A 27899-nucleotide genomic window follows, 5' to 3' on the forward strand; every position below is an offset into this window, starting at 1 on the left:
TGTCTTACCCAACTCCAGCAGCTTGTAAGAATGAACAGAGTTAAAATCAGGGAAAAAAAATTACAGCAGCTGACTGTCCTCAAGCCAGCTGAAACTTGACCACAGAAACATTTGGCTAGAGGTCAGCTCAGGCTAATTACATCAGTACAGGAAGGGAGCCAGGAGTTATAAAAAGGATAAAAAAAAAAAAATCTTGGCCCTTTTCTATAGCAATGTTGGAGTAAGGTCAATCATAAGTGAATTTAAACACAACATCTTTCCAGTGGGATGTGAATAGAGTCAGCATAAACAGGAGAAACTGGGCTAAGAAGCTCCCTGAGAAAAGAAACAGTTTAGTCACAGCACACTGAGTTTTTTTGCATCTGCTCTGGTCAGGTAAAATTGTTAACACTCAGAGTAAACCAGAAGGGGTATTGCTTACAAACAAAACTTGTTTGAAGTGAGATCTTGACCTTTAGATAGTTTCTGAACCTGAAAGAACCAGAAGGAAGGAGAAGAACAAGGACATTGAACTGCACCTATCACAGCATTTCTGCTTTTGCCACCACCATTAACTCAATATACTCCAAATATGAGAGTTTTTCCCCAGTAACCTCCTCGAGTTTATAATTTCTTGTCACAGCATCATCTCTGCAACTTGTACAGAACCAAAGGTAACCCCTCTGCTGCAAACCAAACCACAAAATTACTGAGTGAAGGATTAATCTGATGAGTTTTCCATACACTGCTGTTTCATCATTCCATTAGATCATAAAAAGGCAAGAGCACAAGAGTGTGCCATGCGCGTGAACATACACCAGCAGATCCACCACCAAATAAGAACAAGTACTGAGAAAGGAATGTAACTCCAGGCTTTCCAGGTCTGTCCTGAATCGTTATTGCAACTACCAAATATATATGCATGTACTTGTGAAGAATTTTTCTGGGTGAAAGGCCTTTATTTTTCACAGTGTGGACATTTCTTACAAGTTATTTCAGGGCAGGACCAATGACACCAAGAGGTAATCTTTCTGTGCTTGCCAAAAAACATCCACACCACTTTGGCTGATCATGCACAGCTGAAATCACTTTGCCTGCGTACCCTCCTTCCCCTGAGTGCCAACAGGATGGAGTCATTCTGCAACTGAAATTAGTTTTAGCCCTTCCAATCAACACAGTCTAAAACTGTAATGGACTTAAAGCCTTCTTCCCTTGCTTGCTGATACTACAGCTTGATTAAGTCATCAGCAGCCCTTGGACAAGTGCCTGTTTTTATAGAGCCCTTGTCAGGGCTATATATTCAGCCACAGTAAGAAACAGAAATAATAAATTGTTTCAGCTGGTATGAGTAACACACCATTCACCTATTGTGTGCCGCTATCCTGGACATAGAAAGAACAAGGAATGATACCACAGAAGCAGAAGTTACGTACTCCAAATTAAAAAAACAACCAAACAAAAACCTCATGAAGGGCACATTTCAATTAAAAAAAAAAAAAAAAAGAAGTCAAAACCTTAACAACAAAAGAAGCACCAGATAAAGTTGCATTTACTATGCATGTTTTTATGCAAATTTGAGGACCATGAGGAAGTACTCTATAAATACAAATTAAACCTATGGAATAGAGGCAATTCTATATATTAATTAGGTCTTTATATAAGCTAAATAATTTATAGTAATTTCAAGTGTAAACATGTTAAAATTGCAAATGGAAGCTATTGAATTAATTGCTCACTTTGAGTTTAAAAAAAACTTTTTTCCCCTACATTCACTTTTAATTTTGGAATAGAGAGTATATGGAATTTTAATATCAACACCCAGTTTATTTCTCTCTCTATTGTAATAGACACCTTTAGTGCTTTTAGTTGATTTGTTTTTCCTATGGATTGATATGTCAGCTAATGACTCTGATTTAAACTTGTAACAGGCCAAATGATTATCAGTTCTTGGATGTGGTTAAGGAGCCCTTCAGTGAATCCATACTTTGGACATTACTCTGGGCTTGTACTAAAGCTGTTTACAGTAATTCTCAAAAAACTTGGCTAAGATGTCTAAGGATGGCTGTGGCACGTGATGTATCAATTCTTTATTTACAATAAAATATGTTATACCTTGACTGCAGTAACCAAATGGACTAGGTACATAGAGGGTGGATCTCATCTCTAAGATTAATAGATCTCTCCATCAGAAAACAATTCCTAAAAGAGGACTGCAGTTATAGCCTTAAATTTCTGTCTACCACACAGAAAAATTTGAACTTGGAATAAACTTAATTGCTCTGTTTGCCTTTCAGACCGCAAAACAGTGAAATAGATGTATTTCAGGTAAAAGAAATTGCAAACATTTAGCTGCATAACATGCAGATATGAATTGCTGAGCAGATACTCAGCTTTACATATAATTGTATCATTAAGGAAGATTCAGACCTGTTTATGAGAATGGTAATTTTTTCAGGCTAGAAACACTTTCTCAACTCTAGTAGTAATTCTTCCAAGGCATCTCCTTTTTTTAAAATTATTTTTAGTTATTATTAGCATTTAGATAGCAGTCATCCAATCTTTGCTTTGTTGTTTGTACAATGAATCACAAAGAAAAGTTGGAGAATTTCTTTATTTAAGCAAAGGTATATTCCAGTTTGTTTGAAGAAATATAATGCATCCATTTAATGTCCAATATCACATCAAGAAAACAAAGAGAAATATCTATGTCTGTATCTAGAACCAACACCCTAGTAATCTGTACTAAAAAAAAGTGGTTTTGCTCAGAAACATTTCACTGAGATAATTATTCTCACTCTACATAAAGAGATTAAATGATATTTCCAGTGCTGTGAAAAAAACTTTGTGCAAGTGTGAAAAAACCCCAAACCACAAACTCTTCAGTGTCTTGCCAGCACCATTGAAGTTCAAATCCCATCAGGACTACAGCAGTGTGGACCCAAGCCAGCAAAGCAGTATAAGACATCTGATTTCAAGCAGGCAAGATTAAATATTTAACATGAGAACATGGCTAAGTAAATCTCCTAGCACTGCAAGAGAGCTTAGCACCTCAAAGAAATAAGGAAAAAATTATGAAGCACAGGAATCACAGTGCAAAGCAACCTGTGTGACACCACTGGGAGTTTAGACTGGAACAGGAGGGAAAACAAACAGGATTAATTTCATGCTTGATAATAAATAACCATCTTACATGTGCTGCTGGATCTTCACTATACAGCAGTCTTCAGCTGGCACACTCTCTGCAAGCCTTCTCTTGTGTGCCAGTATCTGCAAATCACTTGAATTAAAAAACATACTACCTGGTACCTGGGCAAATACAGTCGGTTAGGTTTCAGCACACATCCTAAGTAAATCCTCATCTGATCTCTTGGAGCTTTTCTGTAACATGAAAACCCTGCTCCCTCTGATTTTCTTAAACTGCTCTTTGAAGTCTGCAAGGCAGGTTTGGGTTCAAGGTGATTGGAAGAAATTGAGGATGCTTTGTTCAAAAACGCTTGGCTATAACCTAATTCTGTTTCACTGGAGATCAGGAGTTTCGTCATTTTGAAACAGTTTGGTAATAACCAGTCATTTTTGCCCAAAGAGCAATTTCAGGAAATCAGAGGGAGCAGACTTTTAATTTTAAATAACATTTATGTTTAAAAAATTTCTTCTAGGAAAAAACATCTTCAAGAAGTTGTAAAATTTAAGTTCAAGACCTGGTATTTACCCTAGACTAATAAAATTACTTAACAGTTCATTACCATGGGACAAATTAATTATATGGTTTAATTGCATGCTAAATTATTCGTGTGCTCCTAATCAGATTAAAGACTACATAACAGAGCCTGTATGGCATTTAGGAAGTCATTAACTTAAATAGCACAGTAAGTGAAAGCTAGTAAATGACAGACAAAGCATTTCTGGATGTCCACTCAGGACTCCAAGCACTCACATATTTACTCTCATTTGGTCTACAGGAAAAGAATAATCATCTTGACAGAAGGTTTAAGAGCAATCAGTGCATTTTAATTTAGTGAGGTTTTTTATGTCCTGCAGCTCACATAGGTTTAAGATATGATGTATATTCTTTTAATTTGAATCTGTAATATGCAGACTGAAGCAACTTTGAATTTCAGTTAAACAGGTGCAGAGTCAGAATATGAGCACACCTATTCAATGCAACTGTTTTTCACAATAACTGCAAAGCAAAATTATCTGTTTAAGAAATTCTGTGTCAATGAGAAGCAGCGTGATTCCATGTGTCCTCTCTAAGATCATAATGACATAGTTCCCTCCCCTATTTACTGCTATTTGGTGCTTTAAGTTCACACAAATCTGAATATATAAATGGTGGGGACCTACCAAAAAGTAGCTTACTGCATGCAACAGCTGCTTAAACTACTTCATCTAGACATACAGAGAGATTTTGAGCTAGATCCTTAATTGTGAAAATCAGCACAAAGTTGAAAGAAATAATGAATGAAACCAGCAAGTGGAGAAGATCACTGGGTGTTTTTAAATGCAGCACTGCCAAAACAAGTTTTCATGAGGTAAGAAAGAACTAGTGAAGAAAATCTGATCTCTGTTCAAACCTTCATACAAATCTTAAAAAATCTGTTAACTTCTGCCTCCACTTGCAATGGTAAGACCTGGAACATAAAATACCCAACTTTTAAGTTTAAGGTATGTTTTGATGAAGCATCTCGCATACAGCAAAAGACTATGCCCACACTTACCAAAGCGGCTTAGAAACATATGAGCATTTTTAGATACCATCCAAACAGGATCTCTAAAACCTTTATACTGAAACAATCCCTTCTGACACACATTTTTATGATGCAGCTGTTAATGACATGTTTTAAGCCAAGAGCTGTAGGAGGAATGCTACTAATTTTTAATCAAAGATTTTTCCAAGGCTAGAGTGTCTAGTATTTCCAGATATAGGGGGACTAATTAGCTGATTTTGATGACAGAATTTACTGAAAGCCAGTCTAATGTACAAACTGTGTACACTGCTTGATTTTTCATGGGCTTCAAGTAACTTCTTCCAATTCACATTTTATAACATACCATGGCATTATTTTAGCCATTTCAATTACCACACGTCCTGAAAGGCTTTTTCCCAAAGAAGCAGCAGAGGTTGGGTTTGGTTTGTATTCACACGCTTGCACACACTTAACACACACATGCACACAGGCATATTGGTGTTTTGATGAAACCTGAAGGTGTACCTTCACAAGAACTCAGGGCATTATTTATATCCTCTGTGTACATATATATAGACATATATTTATATCCTGAATATTGATATATGAGAGGGGGATATTCCATCCTGTGAGGCAAATGACCATGGGTTAGAAGACAAAAGACCTGATGAGCAAGAAGTATGGGAAACCTCATAGAAAGTCTTTTTTCCTCCACTGGAGAGGTCAAAGGGTATGTGACATGAGATCCAGAACTACTTTGAAATGATTATTAAGGAAGTGGAGACAAGTTTGGATTGCTCAGTGAGTGATGAAGCCAGCCTGCCTTTCAAGGGGAATAACGCAAACAGACATGCCTGGTAATCTCTGGAGTTGATGACCTACTGAACAGTTACTAGTTTAGAGAGTTTACCTCCTAGTAAATCTGAGTGGGCACCTGCAGCTATCACAGCACTACAGTGACACCATCGTCTGCAATGGAAATAAAGAGAAATGCCAGATTGTAGTTAGAAATTCACATTGGAGACTGACAGAGCTGTGTCCCTCTAAAAAACTTTACCAATGAAGAAACTAAGAAGTGTCTGTAAAATAAGCCACAGAAACAACCAGATTAATTTTGAAGGTAATTTGACAGATATGTTTCTAAAGAGGTATTTTAATGATGTCAGATAATATTTTCCATCAGCAAATCCTGAAGCAGTCTGCAGCAGGAGTCAGTGGCATTATCCATCTAACAGACAGGGAAAGGGACACACTGGGAAGAGGAACAGCTTGCCTGCATTTACACTGCAGCCTAGCAGCAGAGTAAAGCATGGACTGCAACCCCCTCCAATGTCTTACCTATCTCAGAATATTACAGTCTTGTGGGTATATTGCCAGCCATCCCAGCAACACAAAATAAAGCTGTAGTGGATTAAAAAAATCCCAAAACCAAACCCAAACCAATAAATTGACAGGTTTTGCACTAAGACAGAAAGAATTGCAATTACGATAAAGAGAAGCTCACCTGAAACACTCAAGCAACTAGAACCTTCTTAATAAGTGTACAGTTCTTTCACAAACAATGGGAATGAAATGTGGCCTTTAGCTCTGGTAACAACAATGCAGTGGATTTAAGCCACTAAAAATACATAGCAATCATAGCACATATACCACTTCTCAAACGTCAGAGACAAAAGCATAGTTCAGCATTGCAACCTTTGATTTTAGACATCACACATAAAACACATGAACTTTGGACTGATCAGCTCAAAATGGGATGCTCTGCAACCAACAGGTGCTACAAGCAACAGAGCTGCCCAGCACAAAGCTGACTGGCTGGCCAATGGACAGCACATCCGCCTCCACTGGTTTTACGACTTCCTTCTCTGCAGGAACTGCACCACAATACCAACTCATTAAAAAAGTGAAACTTTGGAGCACATTCAACTGCTCATTAAAACAGAGTAGTGCATTCACATTTTTCCACTGCTGTTATTGTTATTTTACACAGGACCATGAGGAAATAGATATTTACAGATAAAATTCACAAGGTAGCTGCCCTGAGAAGCAGCTAAGAGCCTGGGCCTTCACCCACATCCACAACTCTAAGTATTTCCAGACACAAACCCACTCTGTGCAATCTATTCACAATAATAAATCCCATACCAAGCTAGATCTCAGACATACAGTTCAAAAAAGGGAGTGGACTAAAGGGCAGGACATTGGAGGGAGGTTTGTAAAGCCCTGCCCGGGGCTTTTCTCATCTAGCACAACATCCAACTCCTCTGAAGTCTGACCAGCAGCCTTGCCTCAGTACCCATTTTTATACTGAAGCAGGGAGCAAGGCTGCTTGCAGAGATGCCTGTTAGCAAAAGTCTTAGGAACTGGCTCTCTCCCTTTAATCAGGGCACCCGTGATCACCCTCACATCACTCAGCCCTGGGCTCTGAATGGCAGTCTCACGCACATGGCCATGTGGAAAGTATCAGCGTGGAAAGGAAAAAATGACTGTTCCTTTTTGTAGTTCTGATAGCAAATGAATTTAGTATCACAGGAAGCTGTATTTCTGGAGAGGTCAAAGGCTTCCATCTTAAGAAAAACTTAACTATATATAAAAAATTTTATCTTTTTTTTTTTAAGAAGTCATTAGCAATAATACCATCTGCACCTGAAATGTATGACTCTTACCAATCACACCAATCTTGTGAAAGCAGCCATGTTCACATAAGTGTGATGAGTCTGACTGCTCTTAGGCTCACTACAAATTGTACAGCAATATTCAGTAAATCACTTCCTCACAGCGTATATTTCCCCCAACATTATTAAAACTGTGGAATATCACAGCAGGTGGAGTTTTGAATTGCCCTGATGCATAAATCAGTCCAGATTTTTAGGTCACTTATTGCATACAACTTTTTCTTCGGTAATCACACTTGATAGCAGATGACTAGATTCATACACTTAAAAGAAAAAAAAAATGGTTACACTTAATTGCAAAAGGTTTAAATTCTCCCCTGGTAACACCATGTCAACATCACATCAAATATGACACGGCACTGTGCAAATGACAGCATTTCCTAAGGACTGGGATCTTTTGCTCCCTTCTGAAAGTTCATAATTATCAGCCTTCATTTACAATCATGAAACTAAAACACAGAAAGGTTACAGAGGGTGACAGAACCTGAGTCTGTGGTGGAGCTCAGAACCAGGGCCAGACCCTGTGTCCAAGCTGTGTCCTCCCAGTGCTAGGCTGCTTGCAGAGGAATCTGGAATGGGAAGTTTATCTATGGATCAAATGGCTCCCTGGGCACAGAAAGCCAGGAAAACAGCACAGAAAGAGTTTTCTGTATGGCTTGTTTCAGCTATAAAATTGACATGTTTCAGCTATAAAATCAAAGAAGTCATTCATAAACTGTTTTTCAGGTGTGCTGAACTCTGCATGAAAAGGCATGGTAACCACAACAAAGAAGGCTTTGGTTAAGGAGGTCACTAATGACTAATTTATGCATACTTTACAAGCATTTTTACAAGTAACTTTTCACTATTCTGACCTTTTAATTTTCTTGGTGAAATTGGTATAGACAACTCTCCCAAGGAGAGACCCATGGTACAATGAATGAACCTAGAGTTCTACCATCTGACTTCAGAAACAGTAAGAACACAGACACAGGATAGATAACAAATTTTACCTACTGTTATTGTAACCAAAGCATGAAGTATCTAGAATTTCTCTTCTAGTTAATGACAGTACAACAGTCTACACTTAGACAGGAATAGCCAGTTCAAGTCTCATAAAACTGCTACAGTACACAGATAGCAGCTGTAAAGTCTCATGCAGCAATTTAACACCAGATAACAGCTTTTCAGCTTCACACCATGAGCAATCACAGGTCTGAATCCCTTATACAACAGTGTATTTCTGTGATGTTTTGATTCAAATTTATGCCACTGTACTGTGATTAGGCTTTCAGTAATACATTCTAGATATTAATTAGAACCAATATGTACATTCAAACTCAATGACACTTGTGTCATTTAAACCATTATTTGTTATCTACAATGTTCTGATAGGCATTTTCACATTCTCCCTCACTTATAAAATATAGATTTTTTTTCTCAATTTTTTTCAATAGAGTGCATTTAAAGAGTCAGGCAATTAATATCCTAAATAACACACTGACAAGGAAAAATGGCTTTTAACCACTTTTAAGGGTCACCAAGCTCTCTGTCTCAAATGCTGGTTACTAGAGATTGACAGAAGGGCGTGAAGTCATCAATTTAATCAGGACTGAATCTGACAGCCTTAATTCACATTTCTCTATTGTTTTGGGTATTAAAATATGACAATTAAATCCCAACCACAATTTTGTATAATGCCTATTATAATTACCACCGCCTTCAGGAATGAATCCTAGGATCTGTTATCTGTAGGGCACTATGGGATTCTATTGATCAATCTGCTTAGCCAACATTGGTAATAAAGTCAGTTGCAGGTAAGACAAAAGTTATCACCCTACCTCAAATGTCAGCAGGGGATGGACGATGTGTCACGCCTCCCTCAGCTCAACTGCAAATCACGACCTTCTCCAGCCATCCCAGCACCTGCATGAAAACAGGAGAGACAGACAAGAGATGAGTTCTGGAACAGCAAAGGTCACCTACAGTGGGAGGGCAACATGACAAAATCCAAATGTGCGTCCTGGTCCTGCTGTCCCTCAGGGAAGGCCACCAGCGGGGCAGTCTGCTTGGCTGCCCTGAGCGCAGCACCTGGGCTTCTCACTCAAACTGCAGCAGCAGCCTTGTCACTGAGGGCCTGCCAAGCCACAGGACCCTGTGCTAACCTTGACATTAAAATGAACACACATTTAAAAGGCAAAGAGAGGTCAGGGTGACCAATCAACTCATTCCTAATGCGCACTCCTGGTGAAAATCAGCTGCCCTGGAAGAAATCTCTGGACCATCAAGAGGATGAGTAGTAGCTCACTATCACTATGCCTACTACTACTTCTTTAGACATTATATTACAGTGCAGTAACTTAAAAACTAGTAAAATTAAGAAAATAACATTTCCTTTTCCTCTAAAAGCACAGTGTCTAAGTCTCAGAAAGATGGCATGCTGATAAAAAAAGGTAGTATATTATGTTCTGAATTCCTAAGCACATTATTGCTGCTGTGATAGTTGGCACAGCAGCATGCAAACCAGTTCTGAACTAGTAGCATTTCTATGTTAAATAAAAAGAACCTAAGTTCAACATAGAAAGTTACCTCTTCCCAAGGATCCAAGTCAGCTTTCAAAAGCATTTTTAAAAGTCAGACATGGTGTTTACATTACTTGAATAATTCAAAATAATCTGTTTTCTAGTGGGTGGGACTACAAAAAGAAGACCAGATTTCACAGTATCAGGCTCTTTAAATAACCAGGGGGAAAAAAATCAGCCTGCCAGACCCCACAAATAACATCTAAAGAACTACTGTGTGCATGCAAACTGAATGCCTAGGGCCACACTGCCCTAGCCTGAACAAGAAAAAAAAGTAACATTTAAAAAAAGAGTTTTCCTTTACTGAGTTACCACCAGCTGAAGAAAGAGCAGCAAGAATTTTTTTGTACCCCCAGAATTTTCTTCCTGTTATGTGTATAATTTTAATGTAGAGATAGATCACTAAATAATAAATAATGGAAAGCAAAATATGATTGTGAGTGAAAGTTTCATCATTACTTCTCTGCAATCCTTCTACAATGCAATGTGTAAAAGGCTATCACCTCTGTATTTATAATAAAAAATTCCCAAAACAATACACCCCCCAACTGCCAAATGAGAAAGTCCTTCAACAGAGAGAAAAATTAAACAGATGTTTGAAATAAATAGAAAGCATTTTCCATGCCAAAGCATGAATAATATCAATATTATTATAAAACATCCTGCATGTGGTTACTCAAAGTAAAACCCATAAGCAGGGTTCCCTCCTGGTTCACATCATGAAACAAGTGGATTAGACAAGTCCCTACATAGTAAATCTTTACGTCAGTCTACTCCATAATATGCACTGCCAAATTCTATTATCACACTTTTTAGAAAGTGCCTGCTCACATTTCAGCAGGCTGAGAATATAACTGATTGTGTGCCCCATTCATACATAATTCCACAAGGAGTCTTGTGTTAGTTTAATTTCTGGGTTTCCAAAAATCTCTGAATTTCAGAAGAATAAATGAGCAGTGAGCAGCAACTCTCTTTTCCAAAAACAAAGGGACAACTTAGTGTGGAACAAAGTTACAAAGTCTGAGCCAGCTGTTGACTGAAGTGAGCTACCAAGGACTACTGACAAATTCCTTTTTCAAAACACTCGCTATGGTATTAACAAGGGGAAATGACCTTTATATGACAAAGTCAGAATCCTATTACAATAAGACAGAAAAAATTATTCCAGTAGTCCTTCCAAAATATTTTGAAATCCTGCTCAGCAGCAGAAAAGATCTCTCAGCTACTTTGTGGGCAACAAAGAGAAATGTCCTAACTTCTGATTACCTGATTGTACTCAGAACATTTTGTTTCACTCTTGGCAGCTGCGGCAATATGCCCCAACCCCTGCCGTTTTCTGTGTGAGCAACAGCCACCCGGGGTGGTTGTGACAGCTACATCTGGCTCACAGATACCAACACAATAGTTAAGGGCCATAAATCTTGCTTGACACCTAAGGGCCATGAGTCTTGTTCAACAGCTGAGGGCTAGTTGAGCATGCGCCAAACGAAAGATGGCTGCTGTGCAAATATGACCATAAGTCAATCATCTTACTCCATTAACAGTGGACAGCCTGAGGTCTGTTCAGCTCTCCTGCATAGCAGGGGCTGTAGGAGTTACTGCTTGAGGCTGAGAGATTCTTTGCCATAAAAGTGATTAGTAATATGCTAAAGTTTGAAATCTTACGTGACATAAAATATTGATTGTGCACGTACAATCCTTTAGACATAAACTGTTGACTGAGTTTGGGACTAAGTCTGGATGCAGCCACAACTAAACTCCAAACAGAAAATTCAGAACACAAGGGAGTCCTTTCCAAACCTCATGACTCAATGGGAGGGTCTCCTGGACAGTTTTGCCTGACCCCATCCTCTGAGCTGTAAACAATCAAGTATACCTTGCCATCGAATATTGTTAAACTGCTGACGCATTTACCACCAAACTTTGTTAAATCGCTGTTTTACATCAATAAAGATATTGCTACTTCTCTCTTGCAAGTGAAGTGCGTCACTCTATCTGTGGCAGCAGCAAGTAATGTGATGGCACAAAAAATGCCGGCAGCAGCACCATTTATTTGCAGTATTGCAGTGTAGAACAGCCATACAAGCACAAAACCAGCTATATTTGCACTTGGTTTTGACAGTTCATTATGTGTGAAAAATAGGTAGTGCTGTACATAAGGTAGTGAGCTAGATTTAAATGATTAGCAATCTCCCTTCAATACGATTCTTGGAAAAACTGCAGCTTTGCAAAAGGATAACACAGATTCACATGAATAAGTGATACAGGTAAAGCTCTTTCTTTTTTGAGAGACACGTATTTTGTCAGAAGCACATTTAATTACTGTAACTCACAAGGCAAACAAAAGGATTACAAAAGGATGAGTTGACAGGGCCCATCCAAACTAGTTTGCTTCACAAAATAAGAAACAGACTCCGACTCATCAGTGCCTTGATTGTGATCTGAGGATCTTTGCCCATTATTATCTTCTCATTATGCCGCAAGCTAGCCTACCAAAAAAATAATAAACTGGACAAGATGAAATGGACCCAAATGTGCCAAAAGTTCTTTTGCTCTACAAAAAAGCATCTAAGGAAAGGTCTGGTGCTGAGAAAAGGTTGGAAAGGCTTTTGAATCTGTCTCATGTAAAATCTTTATGATGACGTACAAACTAGTGAAATGTACTGAAAACTGGGTGAAATGCCCAACTCAAAGCGTTTCAACCAGCAGCACAGCCACTAGAGTAAATGCTGTTTAAGTCTTCATTAATGACCTTTTTCATTAAAGAGGGGACAAAAGAGTGGAAGAGATTGCTTAGAGGTTGTGGAGTCTGGGGGTACTCAAAACTCTTACGGACTCAAAACACAACCGCATTAATAAAATCTTACTCTGAGCACAAGGGTTGGACTAGATGATATCCAGGCATCCTTTCCAACCTCAGTAATTCCATAATTCCACAATTCTGTACATTTACATATCTAACTGAAAAGTTGCAGGCAGCAGGCAAAAAGAGGACCATGTAAACTACATGCTTTGGAAGAAAGATTGCAAACCCTGTGATTGCATGGAACATCAAAAAGGAGTGGATTATATCCAAGCAGACACGTGATATGGATTCACAAGTCCTGAAAGATTGTCCAGGAGTTCCTGCGTCTTCATTATGCTGGGATACCAACAGACACATCAGAGGATTCCTGGCACCTGCTAAAGCTGGAACCTATTTCCAGGGTATTTGTGCTTATGAGATTTGATCTAAGGAATACTAATTGCCTCTTTATTATATTTCTCCTGTACTTTACTTATTTCCATTTCCAGTTAAACCACTACTCTACATCTTAACTCAAAGGAAAACAAAACAATTTCTCTGAGATGTATTCTAATTTTATCTGATAAGCACTTTATTTCCCTAGATTGCATCAACTGTGATGTGTGACACTTGCTGAGAGTCTTGAACTACTTTTTCCCAAACCTTTTGAAAATATTTATCTCAAACAGAAGGAAAAATGGACACTTCACGTGCATTTTTAAGTCATTCCAACCATTTTATGGCAAGTTGAACATAAGTGAGCAGTGCCCTGGTAGCCAGGAGGGCCAGCCCTGTCCTGGGGAGCATCAGGCACAGCATCATCAGATGGGCAAGGGAGGGGATTGTCCCACTCTGCTCTGAGCTGGGGCAGCCTCACCTCCAGTGCTGGGGGCAGCTCAGGGTGACAATATAAGAGTGACATCAGATTGTTTAAGTGTGTCCAGACAAGGGTGACCCAGATGGTGAAACGCTATGAGGGCAAAACTTATGAGGATCATCTGAGGTCAGTTGGCTTGCTCAGCTTGGAGGAGAGAAGGCTGAGGGGAGACCTGACAGCAGGGTACACCTTCCTCATTGGGGGGCCAGAAAAGGGGAGGTGCTGACCTCCTGTTTTTGGTGACCACCAGCAGGACACAACCAAGTGGAATGAAGGGGCCCTGGGGAAGTTCAGGTTTGACATTAGGAAAAGGTTCTTCACTGAGAGGGTAAGTTGGTCACCCCAACAGGCTCCCCAGGTCATGGCACTGAATCTGTCAGGGGCCCAAGGATTGTCTGGACAATGCTCTTGGTTATATGGTTTAGTTCTATATGGTCCTGAGAGGAGCAGAGCCCATGATCCTTATGGGTCCCTTATAGCTTGATATATTCTGTGATTCTCTGTTCTTTTTTAGGTTCAAACTTCTTACCTTCAAACTCTACCTCTCCAGTATAACGAGGCTTCACATCCTCAGCTGAAATAATGTTCTGCACCTGTGAACTCACTCCTTACATTCTCTCGTCAACTTCCTCCTCTGTGTGGGAATTCCCTAAATTCCTTCAAGGAAATCCTAACAAAACACATCAGAACGTTCCATCAACATTCCCTTTTTCTTCTATTTAGATAGTAAAGACTTTGAATCTGTTTAACCTTTACTCTTGTCTCACCAACCTACTCTGGACAAGAGATCATGTTCTAGTTCCAAATCAGAGCCTTTTTTCCCCCCCTCTCAATCTATTCATATCCTTAAGAGTCTAACAGTAAATCTTGCCCTTCATGCTTTAAATACTTCACCGAACCACATTTCTGTTCTTACAGACTTGGCAGTCTTTGCCTCTTTGACATAACAATAACCGGAACATTTTCTTAGCAGCACTAAGCTGAGTAACAACTGATATTTTTTTTGGCACTCATGGTAGGGATGAAAGATGAATTTATGTCTTCCACTGCATTATGGTTACAAGTGTATATGTGGACAGGATAGCTCAGGAGGTCTGCACTGCAGTACAAGGCCAAATATAGGAATTAATACACCTCTTTGGCTCTTTAAAAGAAACCATCAGTATTGTAAAGGATGTAAACAGGCAAGAAATCCAAGCAATTTCACTGGACAAACAAGACGTCTCTTTTGGTATCCAGAAATTCAGACTGCCTTCTAAAAGTGAAATATGTCATATTCTCAGCTACAGCTAATTATCTTCTTGTGTTGGAGGAATGTTATGAAGAATAGTTTAGTCAATGTTTATAGAAAATATTTTGAGACCTGGGCAGATGGAAATCCAGAACTCTATTAGCTGAAACTGTTGCTGACATGTCAGTAACTTAAAACAGAAAGTCTTTTGATAAATTATTAGGAAAATGCCAAGTACAAGATTAGAAAAAAGATGTATTACTGTTCTTATGTCCACACTCAAGGGACTAACAAGCTTTAAAACAGCATGGACCTAAAAATGTTGTTTGAAGTCTTGTTTATAATCAAGGTAATAGCCAGTTAATTGAGAAAAAGTACATAATGAATTACCGTATCTGATCATAATCCATATGTGGAAGAAACAATAAGCACTAGATTGCTCTTTAATGAAACATAAGAGATACTGAGGAATTGAAAATAGAAATAAGGAACAAAAGATCTTTTACAAGGCTGAAACAGAATGAAAACTGGAATTTACTAGAAGACGAATAATATTCATTTTTTAAAAATCTTCATCACTTCAACACACTTTTCAAGTACACAAATTTCTAGGTACAAGTAACTGCTGACCTGTGTAACAGGAATACAGAAAATTAGTCAGGGCGGGACTGTCACACATTATCTGGTCCAATCCCATTCTTCACAGCCAGATCAGTTAATGCAATTAATGCAATTCAATTAATCTCTCTTTTGATTAAATATTTCTCAATAGGCACATAAAAGGTCAATTGATATGTAAAAACAAATCTATTGATATTAACTAAAGCAAGAATAAAAACAGGTTCGGGGAAATAAGATTGTAAAAAGGGTGAAGAAAGAAAATACAGAATTTTCAAAAAGCAAATACGGCATATTAAGAAAATCACCCAATAAATGTATGTTGCCAAAATTGTCACTGCTCTAAGAAAAAGCATAGTATATAGAATGACTTAGCAAACTGTTAATACAGAAACATACGAACAGTACTTATTGAATCAAAAAAGCTCATGACTAACCAGCACAGTGGGTAAACATTTTAGGCTTTGAAGTACAGGGTTTATAATTCGGAGATACAAATGGTTTTTTAGGCTTACTGGTGCCTTAGTATGTAAGTCAGGCAAAGATGAAACCTCCATGGCTCCCATTTCCCCCCTACTTTTTGAAATAGTGCAACCATAGCACATTGTTCTTGAGAACAAAGAAGGGAAATTTAGGGGATAGCAGCACATTTACCTTATCTCCATCACTGCTATGTTTGAGTTTAGTTTGGCTGTTAAGTCTTGCAGCTGCTGCCCTAAGCACTCCCAGTTTTTAAATGACTGGCTTTACAAGTTCTGCAAATTGGTGACTTTCAAACAAAGCATTACCCGCAAGTGGTCACTTTCCTCAACCTTCGCTTCATTAAACAGCAAATACAAAAAGCCCACTTTGTTGTCATATCCCAAAACAGTTACTCTGTTTTCTGCCTCACTGTCACTTTTTTTTTCCTCAAAAAAGCTAACACTTGCCATTTCAGCTTAGCCGGGTTCAGATTTCACTGACATGAGAAATGTAACTCTTCATGAGTTACTGAGTAGCTTGAGTTTCACTCAAAATTATGTAGCATAATGGGCTGATCTTTCTAACCTTTTGAAGTACATTCTCGGCTTTTCAGTCCTGAACTGCAGTTCCTCAGAGCTTTTGCAGAGTCAAGGGAATCTGGACATCACCTGGCTATGCAGAGCAATGCCTAAAAACCCACACCAGCTGAGCATACAGCTCCAAGGTCTGCTTGACCGGTGCTATCAAGAAGGAGCCCCTGTGAATAGATTAAGCATTAAAGAAAGGGGTTTACAGAAGTTTGCTAAGAAGAAAGGTGCTGAAGTCTGGTGCAGGAGTGAAAAGTGCAGCTGGGAGGTGCACATGCATGTAGGGCTGAAGGGCTAAAATGCAGCCCTTCCACCCACTCTAGATCCCCAGCCAGGCACTGAGTTAGGCATCCTTGAGTTAGGCATCCAGGCCTCACCAGACATTCCTGCAATATGCTGAGACACTTGTGGCCTCAAATACTGCTGGAATAAGAGTGAGTGTAGTAATCATGTTCAAAATAAATATTTTGTTAATATAAAATACTGGTCTTAATTTTGTTCATCAACAATCACCACTGAGCTATCATGTAACAGGCAAAAAGAGTCACCAAGATTTACATCTTAGTTGTGGCTTTTCTATTGCCCTCTGTTGCAAGCTACATATGTACTTTATGTATTTTCGTATTCTAAATATATTTCTATTCTGGCAATCCTCCACAATTTTGGAAAACAAATACTCTTAATGCTAGAGAGCTGTCTGTTTAACAAAGCCACAGGAGCCATATATGCTATGGCTTATAATAGCTGTTTTCCAAACTCTAAAAATTGCTTAAGAAACATTTCTTTGTTGGTTTTAGTCTTCCCTTTCTTCATGTCTTCAAAATTTGTAGTTTCTAAAATCTAAATCTGAAGAATGACCCTACAACAAAGCGGCTAATAGATCAGGGGAAAAAAAAAAAGTCTTTTAAAGGTCTCAGGCAAGGACACTCAACATTTTATTTCAGAGCCAAATGTTTCATCTAGGGAGATCTCAAATCCAGTTCCTTAACTCAATAAAGATTATACATGGCATTACTGGCCTGTAACATCCATGGAAAGAGAGATCCAGAAGAGATATTCCATGGAAATAGAGACTCAGAAGAGATATTCCATGTCACAAATTCTGAAGCCTATACAGAAAAGACACTTTACAGTCAATTTTGTGTTTTTCTTCCATTCTGTTTTAAATATTCTATTATTCTATTCTATTATTACTCAGATCAATAGAAGAAGGAACACAGCTCCAGAATTCCTCCATGGAAGTCAATCACAATGAGGCACTTGGGAAATCTGAGTATTTAATTCATACCCTTCCATTCATCTTTCCTAGGACTTCCTGGGATTGCATATATGTATACATTTAAATTAAAGGATTTATGCATACAATACAAGTTTCTGTTTCATTTTGCAAGTTCTTGTCATAGCCATCATTTATTTTCTCTTAAATTCTTCTTCTGATTCTCATGTACATTTGCATCCACACTGCCTCTTTAGCTTGAAGTCTTTTTGATACATCTCAGGAAAAGAGCAAGACAACACGTTATCCAGCCGATGAAAAACAGAGTTCAACTAAAAGACCATCAGTATAAAAAATTAAGGTTTCTTTACCTGTGGCTAACTAAGGAACCGAAAGTATCTGTGGCAGGAATTTTTTTTTGTATGGGGTCAGAATTTACATAGGAATGGGATGGAGAATTTCTCCAGAGTGTGTTTAACCTGAGTTGTCAAGTGAGAACACATATCTTGTGGAATTCACATTTCCAGTCAAGTACTTCTCCATTGATTTAGGCTTGTTTTTCCTTCTAAAAATATTAAATCAACAATCTTAAATCAGACTCAGGAATTCAAAGAGGCCTATTTTCAGGGACTGGCAGGAACACCACTGATGGCAGGACTCAGCTTCCAGCCTGTAGCCATTAGACTGAATTAGGAATACAAATTTGCTTATGTATTTACATGCCTATACTTATTTCATATAGGTATTTATTGGCTATTCTCTCATGTTTTGTTAAACACACCAGAAGTACTGAATAATTGCAAAAGACAATCAAGTAAATTCAATTAACACTTTCAATTAAAAGAAATGGAGAGGGCTTTCTCTTCTCATTTCAGTATAAGAACATCATAAAGGTTCACTGCAGAGATTCCTTAATGCCAAATCAGATAATCTCTAATAACTTCCTTATGAAACAGCTATAACTTGATGGTAAACGAAGTCATTAAAAACAAAAGGATTTGCAGTTTTCTTGCATTTCTAAGATATGTTTACTAATGTGTTTGTAAATCTAATTGCCTCAATATAGAGATGACTTGCAGTCGTATCAAGGACCCCAATATTTACAACAGGAAAAGAACCTAAAGCAAAGAGATGTGGGTTTTTTATATAATATGTATTGTATTTTTTATATAACCTCACTTTATTTCAGAGGTTTCATCATAATGGACTAATTGATGCTGGCAATAACTGAGTAGAAGATGTCACGGAGAATGCTTCTGGGAGTAACAGCTACTGATTCCCACAAAGCATGTGCATTTATACAGATGAAAATGATGTTTCCTTGTTCTTCCACATAATGGTAAGTTTAATGCAGAGTTCATTTATACTTCACCCATTATTATAAACCTGAGTCCTCCTTTTCCATTACTGAATGATTAATTTAATGAAGCTCTAATTTTCTTTGTCAGTGTTTAAGAACCTAGACTAAGGGATCAAGGGTTTCACTTTGTTACATTGTAAGTCTTTGAAAAGATTGTTTACAGGCAGCTCTTTCTGTAAGCAGTTCTGTACAGGGCACAAAGGAAAATGAAGCCAACTTTCTGGAAATAAAACCTGAACATGATTTAAGAAAAATAATATACCAAACTCAGAATGAAAAAAGCAAACTATACAGATAAACGAAAAATTTTTACTGAAAAGAAACCCTCAGTTTTAAAAAACCCTCAGTTTTACTGAAAAGAAACCCTCAGTTAAAAAAAAAAAGCAGTATATTTCAAACAATTTTCAATTCAACTTGTTCTTCATAACTCTGGTGCATGCTACCTTGCCTTGCCAAAAATAATGAATCAGAACAGTGGACAGCAGTTAGATTGCCAGCGCAGCATGAATTACAGAATAGATCATTGTCAGACTGAAAACTGACAATAATGGTCATAAAGATAAAAGTAGCATTTCACGATTTGGTCACAGATCTGAAAAAAACCTGTGTAGATAAATGGTTTTGTGCAATCTTTAGACTGCTTTGTTTCCTTCTACAGTAGCACTAAGTCCTGCGACCACATGCTGATATCAACATTTCAGTAATTTTATGGCTTGGAACTTCAGATCAATCAATGATTTAACCTTTTTATGATACATAGCTTACTTTGGTAGCTGATTATTCAAAGACCTAAAAAAGAAAGCAACTGTTTCCAGCAACTCGAGTTGCAATTGCAGTGTGAGAAACTGATAGTGCTTCTCACCACAGTGAGTGCTCTTCTGCAAACTCATGAATTTTGTATGAAAATTATCACATAAAGTCACCCACAAATACCAAAGCAAGATGCAGTTACCATGCCATGAATCTGTTGTTTCTGAGTATCAGCCTGCTACAGAGAGCCCAGCAGACAGAATAAGCTATACCCATTCACTTGTGAGAGCCAGTTCATAGAATACTGAGGTAGGATGAGATTTATCCTGCGATAGCATTTCCCACCAGTGGCAATCCATTCCTGTAACCACTGCTGAAGTGAGGTCCATCAGGAGAAATCACCCAACAATTTACTGATTTACTTTGATAATTTACACAGGAAAGCCAGTTTCAAGCTAACAGCACATCCTCTGTTTTTTAAAGCATACTATGGACCCACTCCTTCAGTACATCCCAGCTGCCTCAACAACTGCAGCACATGTCAAGATTGCAGCATGTTATGTCCCTGAGTCCCATCCTTCAAAAGGACTTCACACTCTTGATTAATGACTCCTAAGAATCTTTCAGCTGCTGGATGAATAGGGCATGGTGGGTCCTATCACATCTCTGAGAGCTAGACTTGTCAATAGGGAAGTATTGTATGAACAAGGACATACCTGAATGAGCACAGATGGATTCAACTCTGACAGTGCAAGAGAGAGGTCAAATGACACTCCCCGTGTATTAGAAAAATTAAGTGAGAAGAATGAAGAGTCTAAAAGAGCCTGGGAAGAGGGTGTAATGAAATGTGGAGAGAAATTAATAGAGTAATAAAATATTATTCACTATGTACACTTAGCTCGAAGGGACAAGGATGCACAGGCAGGGAGAGACCCAATGCTGGTGAGGTGGCTGGATGTCAGGTACCAAAATTTGGATTTCTTATTCACCATGAGCCAGGAGACAGTCTATGACAAAATTTTCAAAATAATCAAGAAAGATTGGAAACAGACCAACAAAACTCACAGTACAGCGCAGTCTGTACTGATCAAGAGCCCATCTCCAGGCTGGCCCACAGATCAGCTCTTCCCACATGGGTGAGGACTCAAGGATAGCATCATTCAGACAACATGGGTGGTGTCGTTCTGCTACAGAGGCCCAGCTTCTTTTCTAGGTATTAAAAAAGGGCTTCAGGGGCATTATGGAGAACATTGAACAAACGCTGTGTATCCTTTATGAGTCAACATTCAAGCCATTCTAAGGCAGAGCCCAGGAAAGAGAAGGTAACTACAGGACACATCAATCTCCTGCTTACTGAGAGATCTTGGAAAAGTGCAGGTAAAATACACCAGGGAGCTGCCAAACAGCTACTCCAGATGGGCCTCTGTCCCAGTGCTGCCACAGGGTCACCCGCCAGTATAACTAATCTAAGACTTTTCCCCTCTGGTATCTTTCCTTTTGGAGGAAGGAGGAAAGGAGTGGATTAGTGTTGAAACAAGATTTCAAACAAGAAATCAGAAGATTTTTCTCATGTATTAAGTATAGGAATTTTTTTTTTTTGGTCTACTTTAAGTCCTTCATCTCCCTTCTCTTGCTCTCTGTCCTACTACTTCTCTCTTTCTCTCCATGCTGTCTTCTGACCTTTCACTCTAGGGCTCTACCTTTCCATTATAAATGTGTTCAGTATTTCTCATTCTACAAAATTCTCTGTTCTGTCAGCCCAGAACTTTTATAAGTCTTTCTACAATTTTCACCTCAAACTCATCAAACCAAATGCATCCACTCACTAAAAGTCTAATCATCCAGTTTTGGGCCTGACTTTAAAATACAGATCTTTTGCACCTAAAGAAAGTTCCTAAAGATCTGTTTTTGGAAAAAAAAATCAGAATCTTAATTCTGCCCCTCAGTCTCCTTTGCTCACTGTTCTGATTGAACTCCACAAATCTGTAGGTTTTTATGATGGTTTCCATTTGAGCTCCTCACTTTCACACTCACAGTGCTCCCCCCTTCCCTCTTGTATTTTGGAAATCTCACCCAGAAACACCAGCTTTGCATATATGTAAAATCCTCTGACTGAGGATACTCCTTCGACCTCTTACTCCAAATCAATTTCTCCTGTCACACTGAAAAATACAGTTGGGAATAAGTTGAAAATAACTGTAAACTCAAACAGAATTTCACAGACGTGAGATGCAATAAAAGCCTGCAAAAATTTTCTTTCCTTCCCCCTGAACTTAGTACCTACTGCAGTACAAAAAGGCAGAGATTTGTTTAAAGACATTATTTAAAATTTGACCTAAATCTTACTTTAAAAGGTTAAAGGACAGCGGAAAGTGAAAGATAATATTTGAAGGACAAAGCAAATTTAAATTAATCACCCCCTCAAGTAATAATAATAATAATAATAAAAAATTCAAGGAAATTCTTGCCAGAAGATAAATTACTTGAACAGCTTAAAGCTGCATAAATAAGAAAATTTTGAAGTTAAGAGTTCATAAGCCACTGATCTCATTTTTAGCGAAAGAGTGCATACAGCTGAAGCACAGTTTTTTTATTGACATGTCAACACAAAAGAACACAAAGGGAAATTTGAAGTGTCTATCTGATATAATGAGATCTTTATGGAAAATTACTTTGTTTCTTTTATTTGGTGCCAAAATAATAGTAAATCAAGGCAATCAGAAGACATTTCACTACCATTGCTTATACTTTGATAAGCACAAAGAGCTAATGCTTTTAAATGATAGTAGCTTTCTCCACACTGAGAACGAAGTCACACTAGCTTCTGATTAATCAAAACATATCAGTTACTCTACTGTTAACTGATTTGAGATATAGACAGCATCTATCTATATGACTTCATAAATATGCATTTATGAAAATAAAATGGCAATTGCCTACCTTTCATAATAATTTGTGCTTATTATTAGAATGACTGCTGTATTTTTTCCTCTGAGATGAACGTTTCCATGCCATATACTTATGCAGATGTAAATTTCTGCAGAGAAACATTTTAAAATGGATTTTCTTCTAAAAATATTTATTTTTTTTTAAGAGAAGAAGAGCAGGTACAAAACAAAGTAGAGTTAGTGAAATGTGATAGGCAGAAACAACAGATTAAGAATCCCAGAACACTTCACATTATTTGTGACAGATGTAGGCACTAGCATCCTGGAAATCCCAACTCCCACACATACACATCGTGGCCATATGATGTGCTCAAGGGGTAAAAGCATTGCTGGCAAGATCAGGGCAGAGCTAAGCATTAGGAATGCCTTATGACAAGAGACACTAACCCAAATGCCACTCACTTCAAATGCAGAATAGTGATTTTGGCATTATTCATACAACTTCCCTCATTTTTAGACAGTAAAAACAAACTGGTAGGGCTGTATATACATTGAGCCAGCAGTCCAGCCACTTCCCAGCTAAATTCTTCCTTTGTCCTAGCTCACAACTCATTAAACAAAATCTGATTATCCTCAAGTGCCATTTTGTTAAACACGCCAGAAAGAAACAAGCCCCCAGAAGCAGTGTCAGCTACTTCCCCACCCCCCACCATACAGCAAGTATAGAGTATCTACAACAGGAGTAGGGCTTCCTGGGAATAGCCTACATCTCAGTCCTACCGATACCAACAACATGGAAAACAACTGAATATGTAAAATAAAAAGTTTGAAAATGGGAGCTATTAAGACTTCATTTTTAAATTAACACTTACTTCCCCCAACACACTACCTGAAATCTTTTGAGTGTGGTATTTTCCCCTCTGACTCAAAATGTTTCTACAGATCGCTCCTGGGTCCTCTGATACATTAGTGAAATCACACAAGGGCAGAGAATATATTAGTTCAGGTATGCTGGAGTTGAATTCTGTTCTTAAAAGTAAAAAGGAGAAGCATCTATCATACAGCAAAGAAGAGGACATAGAAAATGCTCTTTTCGTTTCCAGTGCTGACTAGCTAATTATGCGTATCTGTAACTTATGAGTAGCTCCTAACATGGAAAATCACCAGTGCCTGCTTATGCATCATTTACATGGAGAAGTAGACTCAATCCTTAGCTACAAATCAGTGTAGTTTAGAAGAGCTATGATTTCAAAGATATTGCAATACTCAGGCATGTTCCCTCACCCCACTCTTACTGCCCTGGGTTGCTGAGAGAATGGTCTGTAAAGCACCACTGCAGGCTATTAGACAGATGACAGAGTGATACTGGACAGAAAATGGGGCATTTGTAATGAAAAGCTGAAAGTTCTGTTTCCCACAATCCCTTTGCATGATTTACAACAATCATGGTAATTTAAAACTGGCAACCGCAGACCAGAATTCTTGATTACTGTTGTTTCAGTAGCACAATCAAATTACCCCTTTTGGGCTTTTACAATTAACTTGTTTCATGCATATGTTATCACTTCCTAAACAGTAATATTATCAGATGAAAAAATTCAGCAGGGAATAGCAACAGGAACAATATTGTGAATATAATTCCCAATCTGAGCCCCAGTGAGAAGTCCTTTACCATAATATGCATTTTATGCCTAAATATAATTTTAAAAACTTTTATAGTAATCTGTTCTTTTCCACTACAGTCCTAGAAAGGGAATGAAGGAAGGTCTTTAAAAATAAACATATAAAATTCCTGAACAATAAGATAATTGCATGTATGTTTAAGTAATCCCTCAGGCTCTCAAAGGTTTAATTAAGACTTTAAGCTACGAAGAAACCAACTGCCAAAGCTAACATCAGCCAGATACCTGCTTCTCTGCCATGTTAGGATTGTGAATTATGGCAAGATCCCCATGCATGATGAATCAGCCAGAAGTGTAAAAGGTCATTCTTTTCTTAGGCTCACTTTTTGGATGAGATTTCTCATCAACATTAATAAGCTAATTCCACATGACTGACATGCAGCTGTGAAACACACAGAACATTACAACAAACATTGCTGCACTCCTGTCACTGTGGTATTACACTGAGCAAGAGGAATGAAGAATAAAGCCTTCTTTATGCATCACCTTGAGGAACAAGTGATGAATCACACCAGGTAAGCAGCCTCACAGTACTTACTCTGTAAAACAAATGTACAGAAAAAAGGTGGGGTCACTTGGCACTTTTATGAAGGAAATTGGATGTATTATAAGCTGCAGATCTAAGAATTTCAGTGAAGGAAGTGGATGGTTCATGCTAATCAGATCCTTTCCTATTGAAGCAAGGGGAACCTAAAATGGCATTGCAACACTGGCAGACATCAGCCCATGTTTACACACTGTCCTGCCCAGTCGTGGGTGAAAAATGAGCTGAATGTTGTGTGTATGCCCTCTGTTGCTGCTCAGATCCTGTCCTTACAATCGGGTTTGTTTTACTATGGCTCTGACCCCGGAGAGACAGCAACCCCTCAGAGGCACATTGACCGCTTGTTTACTCTGTGCTTGGGATTTCATCCAGCAATCCTGTGCCTTACTCCTGTTAAGCCCAACTTACATCTGCCTAAAGCATTAAGAAAACAGCCCAGAACACCAAACCTTCGGCAACAGTAGTTGCAGATACGTTTTGTCAAAACAAAGGTTTTGCAAACAGTATCACTATTAGCTGCTCTTAAACGCAGCAGCAACTTAAAAATTTGCCTTCCATTAAATAAATATGATGACTTAAGAAAAGTTATTGCACTGCTATGAGAAGATACCAACACCCAGGTGAGCAATATCAGCCTCTTCAAAAACCTCCCTGGTGCTGGCACCTGTGTGGGCATGAGGGTCTGCTGTACTATAAAAACCAAATATGTACTTGAAGCCACCAAACAAGCAAACAGTGTTCATTTAAAGAGCATTACTATCTTTGGAAGCATCAAGAGATACTGATTTGGCTTTAACTGCAGGAGAAACCTGGAACAGTTAGGTTTATACTAGAGAGCAAACGTGTTGTGACCACATCCCTACTCAGCTGAAAGTTATAACAGAGAAATACAACGTCATAGAAACCTATCTGGCTTTGCCACAGCAGTTTTGAAACGAAGAGTGAAGAACTCAAGTGAATTTCCCTTATTTTCTCTAAAGTTCAAATGCATAAATGCTTAAGAAGTTTACATAGGTGTCAAGTTTAAATAAACCAAGTCAATACAGGAAAAGAATATTTGCACCTTTTAGAAAAAGTTGTAATGGTGAAGAGAAGTCTTTGCCTTTTCTTAACAAAAGACGAGCAGAGCCCTTACACTTTTGCTTGCGGGTCTTTTCCTGCTCTTCATCTGCCATTTACTTATTTTATTCTTACTGAGAACATCAGGGATTCACAATCACATTTAACAGTCTATAATATTAAAAAAGGAGAACTTCTCACAATAGTATAGACAGCTCGAGAGCCTGACGATTAACAGACAAACATTCTTAGGCTTTTGGAGACAAAGATTTCACACCCACAGAATTATCAGTGTTTTTCAGAGTAACACTTGCAATTCTTGGGCTTGTTATTTCTAGCCCAAATCTTGAAGAAACTCACGTGCTTGTTCTTTGTGGAGAACATATATTTCAGGTATTTCAAAAGCATAAGAAAAACACGCCACAGAGGTACAAATTATTATTCGTTTGTTTACTATCACCCACAGCTCTTTTCAGGTGTATTCTCTTACCCAGAATAAATATTGGTATTTTGATACCATATTCATACAAATCAGTTTCTTTTATTTATGTTCCTTTCCATTTAGGCAATCCCGCCTTGAAAGCCAATTACTTGCCAGCTGCCAGTTTAGAAAGAAAACACAGAAAAATGCAAATTAATTGCTATTCAACAGCCAAGGAAAATTGTTCATTAACTATAGGTCATCAGTATGAATGCACTCAAAACTTTCACAAACTTTATTTACCTTCTGTGCAACTTAAACTTTCTTACTGAAATGCAGAGATCTATCGTTGTCTATAGAGACTGGGCTTGTGGCAAACTAAGTAGCTCCAACAAAACTACATGACTTCTTTATTATTGTTCCACCCTCCAAATTATTTATAAGTGAAATTCAGTAGCTGCGCCACCTGCACCGGGGCAGAGTGTTTTGTCCTCTCTCTGGACTGCACTGGGGGACAGGTGCTGGCAGCCCTGACAGCATGGGAAGATGGCACTTCCATCAGGTGCCAGAGGAGGCATCAAAAGCCACTCAGCTTCCATAGAAGCAGCATACACACAGTGTATAAGATTCTGCACAATATTCCAAGGGATTTGGAAAGATATACTGGAAAAAAATTATTGATCTCAGGTATTTTTCCACTGCAAACTCATGCTGAATACAGCTCATACTTAATGCAGCCATCTTGTTTTAAGAAGCACCTAGTAAGTTCAATGTATATCATGGGTTTTGTTTTGGTTTTATTTTATTTTTGTACTTAGGTGCTATTTATGAATGTTCTAGTAGTAGTAGATACATATACGTAAAAGCACTTAGACCTGAAAGGTCACTTTCTGAAAACCTGGACCATTAAAGCCAAGCTTTTATGGTTTTAGTTTGACTATTTTATTTTTAATATAAGATGGAACCCCACAATGTTTCTGAGGAAGCTGCTTTGTATTTATAAGCTTTTGCATCCCTTTTACTCCAGGCATTCCTAGATACAACTGCCCAGTGACACAGTGGTGGCCATCAAAAGCTGAGGTAATGCAAGCACTAGGTATTATGATTTGAATACATTACTGCACTGACTGCCAAAACCACAGGACAGCACCAAAGTGTGCACATAAAATTCAAAGTGTCTTCATGTTAAATATGAGGTTCTGGGAAAACAGACCTTGCTAAGAGTAATTGTAACATATAAAGATTAATTATGTTATCGAGAGAGATTTCCTGGTTTTGATACTACCAGAAACCAATTATACAATATAATAAGCACAAGAAAACCCTTGTGTGATGTCTCTGTTGGAAACCCATTAAAAACAGTTTTATGCAATAATGAAATTGAAACTAAAATGCTATTCTCTCCTTTTAAACTAGATCTTCACCAACTCAAGGCGTTCCTCCTATCCAAAATCCTTGGTCAATTTGGCCTTAGCATCAATCAGGACATCCCTTCTCCATCATAGGAATTCACCAT

General features: G+C 38.2%; 1 protein-coding gene across 3 annotated transcripts in view; it reads right to left on the bottom strand.

Annotated features, from left to right (window-relative positions):
- The window catches only part of GHR (growth hormone receptor), a 119808-nt gene that overhangs the window by 69017 nt on the left and 22892 nt on the right, over positions 1-27899 (bottom strand). For all 3 annotated transcript variants that reach the window (XM_082301866.1, XM_082301864.1, XM_082301865.1), the window contains exon 2: positions 9163-9247. The gene's annotated coding sequence lies outside the window, so the exon portion shown is untranslated. The remainder of the gene's footprint in view (positions 1-9162; positions 9248-27899) is intronic.

Source organism: Coloeus monedula (genome assembly GCF_965178545.1).
Source record: "Coloeus monedula genome assembly, chromosome: Z".
Classification (NCBI taxonomy): Eukaryota; Metazoa; Chordata; class Aves; order Passeriformes; family Corvidae; genus Coloeus; species Coloeus monedula.